This window comes from Rattus norvegicus, chromosome 2 (assembly GCF_021556685.1).
Source record: "Rattus norvegicus strain SHRSP/BbbUtx chromosome 2, alternate assembly SHRSP_T2T, whole genome shotgun sequence".
Classification (NCBI taxonomy): Eukaryota; Metazoa; Chordata; class Mammalia; order Rodentia; family Muridae; genus Rattus; species Rattus norvegicus.
In genome coordinates, this window is record NC_141535.1 from 186,068,001 (window position 1) to 186,079,340 (window position 11,340).

At 46.5% G+C, this 11,340-nt stretch overlaps 1 non-coding gene across 1 annotated transcript; it reads left to right on the forward strand.

The window, feature by feature from the left end:
* Positions 1–93: 93 nt before the first annotated feature.
* On the forward strand, positions 94–165 carry Trnah-gug2 (transfer RNA histidine (anticodon GUG) 2). Its single transcript has one exon. It is a non-coding gene; the product is annotated as a tRNA-His (tRNA).
* The last annotated feature ends 11,175 nt before the right edge of the window (positions 166–11,340 follow it).

Below are 11,340 nucleotides of genomic sequence, written 5' to 3' on the forward strand. Positions count from 1 at the left end.
AAAGCAGACACGGATTATCAGGGACAGGCGGAAGGGGATTGAGGCTCAGCTAACAGCGGGAGAGGGAGTGCTTTCCCGTGCTACGTGTGGTTCGCCGTGATCGTATAGTGGTTAGTACTCTGCGTTGTGGCCGCAGCAACCTCGGTTCGAATCCGAGTCACGGCATGACCGGTGATTTTTTTTTTTTTTTTTTTTTTTTTTTGCTCCACTCTCTCTCTCTGAACTCTTAGCCACAGATCTACCTGCTTCCGCTCATCAGCCCCCAGGGAGCGTGGGGAGTGCAAACACTGGCTCTCTCCCAAACTCTGTGATTGTATTTGTCACCTACTGGCTCCAAGCCACTGCCCTGCTCACAATAGCCGGGTTGTTTCCAGTATCAGTGAGGTTATTTTGCAGGAACTGGGAATGAACCTTTAATGTCTTCGAACCCATCCTGCTGCAGCGGGCTGTCAACAGTCAGCATTCGCCTTCTTCATATTTGTGTACATATAGCAATAAAATTACTGAAGCATCTTACAATAAAATGGTTTTGAAAAGTCAACATCTGGACCAAATTACTGTAAATTTTCCACATCCCCCTGTGAGGGGAGGGGGTAGAGAGGGAGGAGGGACAGGGACCCAAGGTGCATCTAAAATGACTAAGATGCAGGCCATCTTTGGATCCATACAATCTAGATGTGTATCCTGCAATTTCCTTTCTACCAGAGCTAACTCTTTGTCAGCTTCCGCTGATAATCTTCTTGGGCCATTTAAATCTTTATCACCTTGTAAGATTTGAAATAAATTGCTTAGCTCTCGAGCGTCCAAGCCAATCGCAGGCCACAGCCAGTTCACATCTCCCAGTAGCTTCTGAGTCATTAAGAGTCCTTAATTGGCCTCCTCTGGTCTGCACCTTGTGCAGAGTTATTCTATGTCCTAGACAGTTAGTAGACAGTTAGTAGACAGTTAGTAGACAGTTAGTAGAGTCCCCTCTTTGTATTTTTTCAGGGTTGATTTGCAATCCTCAGCAAGGCACTTCTTTTTCTTTACTTCATCAAACATTCTTTCCAGGATATTTGTATCTGAATCAGCCAATAGGATATTATCCAGATAATGATAAACAATGAATTGGGGAAATTGTTTGTGGATCATCTCCAATGGCTGTTGTACAAAATATTGACACAAGGTGGGGCTATTTAACATTCCTTGTGGCAGGACTTTCCAATGATAGCTTTTTAGAGGGCGACTTCTATTGAAGGTAGGCACTGAGAAAGCAAACCTTCCCTTATCGTGTTCCTGTAGAGGAACTGTGAAAACCCCATCTTTTAGATCAATCACTATGATAGGCCATCTCTTAGACAACAAGGCAATGGGATTCCAGGTTGCAGGGAACACATTGGCCAAATAATCGAATTATTCTCTTTGAGATCTGTCAACATCTTCCATTTGCCAGAGCTTTTTAAAATGACAATTACTGGAGAATTCCAAGGGCTGGTGGACTCCTATAAGCTGAGCCTCCAGCTGCTCCTGGAATAGCTGTTCTCACGCCCCTAACTTTTCTTTTGTCATAGACCATTGATCAATCCAAATGGGTTGGTCAGTCACCCACCTTAGTGGTGAGGCTGCTGTGTCTTGTCAGCAGTGGCTCCCTGATGTAACGCTGACTTGTCAGCCCCCACTGTGTCTTGTTTACGGACAACCTGGGCAGTCTGTGACTGCCTTTGATATCGTTCCTTGACTAATTTAATTTTTTTATTAGGAGCCTGATCGGTTTCATGGCCAGCCTCTGAAACGGAAGTGTTTTCCACTGCTGTTACAGATCTCTTCCCCATAAGTTTATGACTATATCAGACACTATGGCCTTGACTCTCTTATCTGACCCTCAGGCCCTGTACATTTAAGCCATCTGGCTCTTTGCTTTATTTGGGATAAGTCCCAGCTCCTTCAAACTGGATGTCTACTTGCTGGGGTTTAAATCTCAGCCCACATCCAGACATAACAGACCAAAGAACATGGTTCCACGAGGAGAGGTTTAATGAGAGAAGAGTAGCAGAGGTGATAAGTAAAGAAGGCCACCCATGGGCACGAGGAGGGAAGGGGGGGAGAGGAGAGAAGGGACAGGGACAAAGAGGGCACAAGAGGAAGAGCCAGAGAGAGCAAGAGGGAGAGGAGGGGGCAAGCAGCTCCTTTTATAGCTGGCTGTTGCCAGGCAACTGTGGGGCGGAGCATACCTGGCTGCTGCCAGGTAGCTGTGGGGGTGGAGCTTAGACAGAATAACCAACACTATTTCTTGAAGTGGCCAATCTATCGGCCAAGATTTTGGAGAGATAATGGTGACGTCTGCTCCAGTGTTGACCATTCCTTCAATCTCAGTATTGTTTACTACTATTCTGAGTTTGGGTCTTTGATTCTCTATAGAAGTTTGCTAAAATATTTGGTTTTAGCCCCTTTTTGGGTTTTTAAAATTGTTCATAGAAGTTGCCTCAACCTTGTTAACTGGTTTCACAGTATGTGTTTTCAGAGGAGTGGTGTTTAATTCCCTGAGGAAGAGTGTTCTCCCTGCCTGGCATTGGAGCCTGCAAGAGGGCCCACTCTTGGGAGTTTTTTGGGTAAAGTGTTGCCCCGTTTATCTGTAGTAACTGCTGCCCATCCAAATGTCAGCCTTTGCCACATTTTTTTTTTTTTTTTTACATATTACAGAGGGCATTGGCTCCCTTCTGGGATTAATTTGGTTTTCCCTGCTCGCCACAATGAAATCATGTGAAAGCTTGGGTTGTTCAAAGCCTCTAGTGGAGGCTTCTCCTATTAAGGTCATATCAGGCAAATGAGGTCTAATATTGGCTGTATCTCATCCACTCATCTCCTTACATCCAGCACTCACATTTTCAAAAGCCAAAGACCCAATTATTGCCTTTCTTGCTGCTGGATCTGATTCACTCCTTTCCCCAACTGAGGTCACCCTTTGCAAAAAGTCAGGGAAGGTTTCCTTTGGACCTTGCACGACCTGAGAAAATGGTTCAAATATTTCCCTGATTCTGTGACTTTGTCCCAGGCATTAAAGGCTGCTAAGCGACAAAATGCCAGACTTTCCTCATCATATACAGCTGCACCTCCATCTCAGCAAAGCTGCCTTCACCAAGCAGCTGATCTGTGGAAATCTCTCTAATCCTAGCTCTCTCTTTTTTTTTTTTTTCTTTTTTTCTTTTTTTTCAGAGCTGGGGACCGAACCCAGAGCCTTGCGCTTGTTAGGCAAGCGCTCTGCCACTGAGCTAAATCCCCAACCCCCCTAGCTCTCTTTTGTCGTGCTATCTCCTCCTCTTCTCTCCACCATGAGAAACATTGTAGATCTGACGCAGGTTCCAATCCTGCCTTTGCCATATACTTCCAGTCTTGGAGATTGTTTTATTTTGAATAGCCCAAGAGGTCAGGATTTGTTTTACAAATGGTGAGTATCCCAAAATTAGTGACATTTCCTCCGTTCTAACACATTCACGGGTTGCCATCCGAATCCCTGGCCATTCTGTGGATGATCATCGTCTGGAGGTCTGAGTTGTATGATAACCGGATACACTGAAGTTTGACTTTTAACAACCTGTGGTTTAGGGGCTGGAGAGATGGCTCAGCGGTTGAGAGCACCCGACTGCTCTTCCAGAGGTCATGAGTTCAATTCCCAGCAACCACATGGTGGCTCACAACCATCTGTAAAGAGATCCGATGCCCTCTTCTGGTGTGTCTGAAGACAGCTACAGTGTACTTATATATAATAAATAAATAAATCTTAAAAAAAAAAAACAACCTGTGGTTTTCTCCAATTTTATCTTCTGTCTCTACCTGAGTATTCCACTAACTGATGTTTTGAGTTGCTCCCTAAGGTCTGTGTCCATGCTTCATCTCTCTCTCCTGTCGCCCCTCCTGGTCCCTGAGTTCCTGTATTCTCTGTCCCAGGTTCTGCCTCCACATTTGTCTTTTCTTTATATTATAACTCTGATATTCTGCTATTTATTTCATTTTGATTGATTGTTTTTAAAGGGTTATTTTCCAGGTCTTGCTTCCAATCCTCGTTATTTTCTCTCTGCCGCTGAGTCTGCTCTGTGAGGCGCTGCACCTTTTGTTCTAGCGTCTTTTCCAGCTCCAGTCCCCAACCTTCATTTTCTTCTCTCCGTCACTTATCTTCACCTATAAATGCCTGTGACTTTAATCCTAGTGTTCCCTCTAGGCCATGTTCCATGCCTTACATTTCTCTCTCTGTTGTTTATGGTGCTCTGTGTATCCCTGTGTCTTCTGTTCTAGGCCCTGCTTCCGTGATCTTAGCTTTTCTTTTTGTTGGAATTCTGATATTGTAGCCTCTGCCTTACTTTGATTTGCTAGCTTTAGTAAATTATCCTCTAATTTTATCTCTATCTCCTTGTTGTTCAGTCTGATCTATGAATTTCTGCATCTTTTGTTCTAGCGTCTCTTCCAGTTCCTGTCTGCAACCTTCATTTTCTACTCTCTGTAGCCTATCTTGATCGATAAAATCCTGTACCTTCAGTTTCTCTAATCCCTTTCCTAACGCTGGTAATTTTTTGTAATTTAGGGCCCTGTCTTTTGAGAAGACGCGATAAACCAAGATAGTAACTATTGCCATAATTATAATTGACAACGTGTCGAACCATTCAAAATAGCAATTATAATTCTTAGATCCTGATCCGGAGCTTCTTGTACCTCTGTCTCCCTCTGCTGTTCGACTCGGGGCACTGCTGTTCGCTTCTGTGTGGTCCTGCCGTCATCAATCTCTGGTAGAGCAGGTCCTGTCTCCTGTTTATACCTGGGGATACCCGGAAGCGAGCGGGGAAGGCTGCTCGGGCTGAGATGCCCTCTGTGCCCTTGAGAAGGCTATTTCACAGGCAGTCGCACCCCTGGGTCCTTGGTCCTTCTTTAAGCTCAGGGAACCCCAACTTGAATTTTTAGGCGCTGCCTAAATCCCAGCGCAGGCTGGGGCGCTGTCTCTGGTTGCTGTGATTTGGTTAGGGTTTGGGGAGGGAGCGTCTCAGTAGCTCTCTGTAAACCCTTCAGACCCACTCAGCGTTTGATTTACACAGTGCCGCAGCTTTCGATCGTAGCCCTAGCTGTTTATATATTGGGGGGGGGGGGTCTCTTATTTCAAGCTCCTTAGGTTCTAAGCCCGACGTAGGGTGTGCCAAATGTTGCAGTAATTTCTTACCAATAAGCCCTATAAAACACACAAAACCCAGTTATTATATTTATAAGCTATATGTCTAGATTGGGCAGATTTATCATTACACTAATTTATTCCCTAGCTATGAGACCCCTTGCTACTTGCAGCTCCATATTGGCTTCCACCTCTTCCTCCATCCTTTCTCCTTCCCTTCCCCTCTCTCTTCACCTACCTCCACTCTCCAACACCTCCAGTCCCACCTTTCTCGTGGGGCTGTGTCCCTGCTGCTGGTATGGAAAGCATCTGACATCGGGGAGTCCATGGTCAGGAAGGTGACTTTTCTATGCAAGGCTCCCGCACTGAACTTGGGGTGTGCTGACCCCTGCGATTTCCCCAAACGTTCATATCTGAGGTTGTTCACAGACTTCAAAACCTGTATTTATTTTCCTCTGGAAACGTCGGGTTTTGTTCCCCGTTGGTGTATGCGTTGTAGCTTAGTGGCTGTTTCTAACAGATATAATGCATGCATGTTTAGTTTAGTTTCCTATAGTTTTGTTTACTGGTTTATTTGCATAACTTAGAACACTGAAAAACTGTTAGTGGAATGTTCTCAAAGAAGTTCCTTTGCCACAATTAAGGATTGGATTCCGGAACATGCAGCGTTTGTTGTTTTTGCTTTTCCAATGCTAGGTACAAAACCCGTAAACCCATTGTCTCCCCTCTCTGTCATCTGACGCGCGAGTGGTCTATTTGTCAAGTCTTTAGTTCTTTGAAATGACAGCTTAATCAGTTGTAAATGAATGAGAAAACCCCTAAGATTTGAAGTCTGCAGTTTTTGTTTTGGTGTTGTTTCTTAGGAGCATAGAGAACACTTATAGGTGAGTAACTAAAATTTTGATTTGAATTTCTTCCTTCCTTGGCCTCTGCTTTTTTAAGTCTTGCACCAAGCCTGGGTGTAGTTGCCAGCACAATGCTCCTCGGTGTTCTGAAACGAGCCATTGGCAATTGGAAGAGCAGGGAAAAAGAGTTGCTAGGAGACTATTCCTTTGTTTTCTCTACGGACAGACACTGTTAGCTTTTTGTTCTTAAAATACAACCTTATGACCTTATTGTTTTTGTGGAAAAAAAAATCAACTTAGAACTGGTCACTTGGCCCTTTCTCTTCTTGTCATCTCCGAGTTCAAACTGTTTGTATCTCTTAACAGCCAGTGTTCAGAGTTCTCTTAGCTCTATAGTCAGGCTCTGAGCATGATCTTCTGAACATATGCTTTTATTTCCCTCTGGAAAATATGCTTAGTCAGCTGGTGTAGGTTCCCTGTCACAAGGACACTAGTCCTTACCTTTCCTGTGCTGTCACTTCGTGGAGCTGGTGCTTGCCCAGTTCTTTCAGAAAGTTCAGTGAGTTTTAGGAAAGTTCGGCATACTTGGTGCTGTGCTATCCAGTCAGAAAGCTGCACATTTCTGTAAAAGATACTTAGCATTGGTGTGGCCGTCATGAGCAGGATGCCCACCGTGGTCCTCAGCGTGTTCTTAGAAGCCAGGATGGCTAGCTTTGAGCTCCATCTTTCTTATCCACATTCATAGGCTGACCCCGAACCAAAGGTTGCCCTCACGTCTGTGTCTCCTTACCCATGTTTGCCACCCCAGGCACCCTGGGGTTTGCAAGGCCTGTGTTTATAAAGGGGTTGGGGACTTTGGTTGTTATGTTTGGCTTGTTTTGTTTGGGAGAGAAGTATGTTCTGTTACTCAGTACTAGGAATGGAACTGAGGGCTGTGTGCCCTCCACCACTGAGCTATCCTACCACATTTGTCACTTTTCACTTTACACATGGTGTCGATAAGGGGCCGGGGTGGCCTAGAACTCACTGCGTTGCCCACGTAGGCCTTGAACCACTTGCTGCAGCCTCCACAGCAGCTGGGATCATAGACCTGAACAGTCAGGTATCTCTGCATTTTGTTTTGTTTTGTTAAATATAGATTCAATACAGAACAGAGTCCCTGTCCTCACCCCCCATGGCGACATCTGGTTTAACTGAAACCCCGCATCAAATCCAGGAAACCCCACAGGCCAGGCTGCAGCTCTGAATCCTCATTCATTCCTTAATATCTGTCTCCAGGCATGCACAAATGCATGTGGGCCTCCCTGCCACTTCGCCCACACAAAAAAGTCCCCAAATGGAGCTACCACCCCTCTTCGGCTCCCCAGTGCTGTTATCTGAGTGAGACCAGAACATTCCTCCTCTAAGGAGTAGGTTTCTGTGTGTATCTCACACTCCAAGGCCTTCAGCTCAAGCAGAAATGGGAAGCCTCCCCTTAGCAAAGATGTGCCCAGGGACAGGCAGGACACTTGTGCTATGCACTTGTCAGAGGCTCGCAGAAGATCAGAAGGAAGCACCCACTCAGAAAAACTGATGTAGCAGAGATGGCCAGTGAGTGGGAAGGGGCCTTGGAAAATAGTGCTGGGTAGGCCGGGGAGACTACAGGCAGGTAGTCCTGAGAGTCCCCACCTCAAAATCTTCAGCTCCCTTTTGGTTCATCATTCTCCCCTCTGGGTTTCCATTCCCACCCCAGGTCTCATTCACTTCTTATGGCTCTCTCTCCCCCTCCGGTGTCCGGTCTCTTCCCCCTTCCTCTTAGGTCGTGTCGCCCCTTACCCCCATCCCCCAGCCACTCCTGGAGCCAGACACTGCCTCTCTATCTGACCATTGCTCTCACCTGACCCTCTTCAGAGTCCGGGTCACCAACTGGACTCCCTAACATCCTCCTTCCAACTGGGGACCTGTTTCATGTACCACAATATCAAGAACAAAAGGGGGACAGAGTTGCCCTGCTCTACGCCTGAATCTCTCCCTGTCCTTCTCTTCCCAACTCTTCTGCCTACACTCTCCCATAGGTGCCACGGCTCCCTTCACCAGCATCTTCACCAACAGCTAGCTCCTGTTTCCATCCTGTTGCTGGTTCCAACACAGGCTCTGCTTCTTTCTCAACACCTTTTTTTTTTTTTTTTCTCTTTTCTTTTTTTCGGAGCTGGGGACCGAACCCAGGGCCTTGCGCTTGCTAGGCAAGCACTCTACCACTGAGCTAAATCCCCAACCCCATTTCTCAACACCTTTGATGGCTACTGCCCCACTTACATTTCTTCTGTTGCTGTGATAAAATACCATGTCCAAGAGCAAATTATGAAAGAAAGGATTACTCTGGCTAATGGTTCTAGAGTGAGAGTCCGCAACAGTGAGGCAGGCATGGCCAAAGGTGGCCAATGACAGAGGCTGAAAGCACACCTCTAGCAAACACAAGAAGCAGAGAGAGGAGAGAGGGGTGGTGGGTAGAGAGGGGGTGGGGGGGGGAGGAGCTATAAACTCTTAAAGTCCACGCCCCAGTGGCGGACCTCTGCCAGCAAAATTCCATATCTCAATGGTCCCATGACTTCCCCACATGGTGGGACCAAGTGTTCAAAAACATCAAACTACCACACCTTACCATAGCTGGCAGGGTGCATGTGCCTCTCATCCCAGCACTCAGGAGGCAGAAAGGCAGAAGTCATAACATTAGCACTCGGCAGTACAGGGAGGCTTTACTGTGGAAGAGAGAGCTCGGCTGTGAGACCAAAACAGGAGTAATATACCTTGCAGGGTAAGGCTTCTGTTTGCAACCAAGAGAGTTAAGAAGAGTTAAGAATAAGGGTCCTGCTCGCCCTAAGTTGTTTGGCAAGTAAAGGTTTTCATTTGTAATTAAGAAGTTCCTGTTTGCCCCGTGTTAAGTCCTTGAAAGTAAGGCTTCTATTTGTAACTGAGAATAAGCTCCCATGGCACCACCACTAACCGTAGGCGGGCTCTGTGGTGTGGGCGCCCAGTGGAGGCCAGGACTGGCAAACTCAGTTGTCACTCAAGCCCAGATTCAGGGCCTTGAGTTGGCCCACTGGGAAGAGCTAAGTAGGGATGTGGAAATGTCTGGTTTCTTTGGAGAATCAGTTGTGCCCTGTGAGGTTTTCCTGGAAACTTGTCTTATGGGAGGATGTTTTGCTGAGGCAGACACTTGAGAGGACGCACGATGTTTGAAAAGAGGGTAAAATAGAACCCAGCAGACAGTGACGACTCTTGCGTTGATTTGCCCGGCAATGCTTTGTGTTGGGACTTCGCAGAGAGAAACTCGCCGAAGAACTTCTCACGGTATTCCCACTGCTTCTCGCTGCTTCCGGTGACTCGTGCCAATTTGGCAGAACCTTGCGGTTTCTGCTAGATCAAGTAGCTGCTACCGACTCGTGTTTGGTGCTTGCTATTGGACTGGACTGTTGATATCCTGATAACAAAGATTGGGGTCGCCCCCGGAGAACTACTTCTAAACAGGTCCCCAAGTCCCTCTGGCCTATTAACCATCTTGTTCCCCTCCCTTTGGCCAGTGAAGCATTAAAGAACCCTAAAGTAGGGCTTGAAAAATCTAAGCCTGCAGAGTGGTGCGTACACAGCAGAACTGGAACATGACGGCTGTGACGGGTGAGAGACAAGGCAGCGGTTGGTAGAGGGGCAGGTCGTTGTTCAGTGTGTCAGCAGGATCGTGTGCAGAAGCCTGGAACTTTCTCAGACTCAGCCCCTGCAGAAGCTGCCCAGCCGTACAGTTGCCCTGACTCCGAACAACTACGGGATTTTGGAGATGAAGAATGGTCCGTCTACTGGATTGGACCTCCTCAAAAGACCTCCACAGCGCATGCTCCTCCCAGAGGCCGTGCTGGTCAGTGCCCCAAGCTTGGGCAGAGGACCATATTGATGCCTGTGGGCTATAACTGCTACTGGACACCAGGCAGAGGTCCTTGGCACATGCTGATGCCAGAGACCAAGTGGATGTTCATGGTCTGTGCTGTTGCCAGAAGCCATGGGGAAGCCTAGGATCCATGCTTCTGCTGACTGTGAAAGTCAAAGAAGCTACATTTGCAATGGTATGGATGACCACAGATTCACAGTAGACAAAGGACATGAAAGGCTTCTGTGACAGCCCCTACCTACACCCCACCTCAAAGGTAACAGCCTAGACAGGAGGCCATCAAGGAGATTTTTTTAAAATTGTGATTGGGTGGGTGGGGGTCCAAATTATAGCACTTCAGGGTCGATGGCTTCTGACTCGGGTGCAGGTAGAGAACTCAGCTTCCCTTGGGAGGCAAGGCTTGGCCACTAGGACTCTGACCAGGTTCCAGTGAGCACATGGACAATATAAAATGGACTCTTTTTTCTTTTCCTATCATTTGGGGGGGGGTTTTACAGGGGTGGAGAGCAGACATGGGAGGACAGGGAGGTAAGGGGGATAGGAGTATATAACATGAGATTGTCAAATAATTAATAAACTATTATGTGAAAATAAAGAGAAGTTCCCGTTTCTTAGCTCTGATGTAAACTGCTCACAATCCATTCACGTAACAATAGCCACGTTCCTTTCCTTCCTCTGGATCATTCTAATGATGTATAACAGCCCACCCTCTCACCCCTGACAACATCTTATCTCCTACAAAAAGGACATCAAGAAGCCACCAGGGGCTGCTCTTTTAAATCATGACATAGGGTGAGGCAGCCCGTTGTCCAGTCTCAGGTGTGTCCCAAAATACATCCTTTGAGACTCTCATCTTAGCACTTTTGGGGCACACGGTGTCAGGATGACCTTTCCCACAGTTTTTTTTAAAGTATTTATTTATTTATTTGTTTGTTTGTTTGTTTGTTTTTTATATATCAGTACACTGTAGCTGTCTTCAGACACACCAGAAGAGGGTATCGGATCCCATTACAGATGGTTGTGAGCCACCATGTGGTTGCTGGGAATTGAACTCAGGACCCCTGGAAGAGCAGTCAGTGCTCTTAACGACTGAGCCATCTCTCCAGCCCTTTCCCATAGTTTCTATGCTAGCATACAACTATTAAAGCTTATTTCACTGAAAGTAAAATACATAACTGTTTAACTGTTTAGATATTGAAAAAAAGTGGTCCACACTCAGGATCTTACAGTAAATTGCTTTCACCCCTGCATATATATCTGGATATTCTCTCTCTCTCTCTCTCTCTCTCTCTCTCTCTCTCTCTCTCTCTCGCTCTCTCTCTCTCTCTCTCTCTCCTCTCTCTCTCTCTCTCTCTCTCTCGGTTAAGGACTGCTTTATTGGTGGCAGTTAATACACATCAGTAAATATTGATCCCTAAAGAAGAGTTCAGTTACTCATCGTTCCT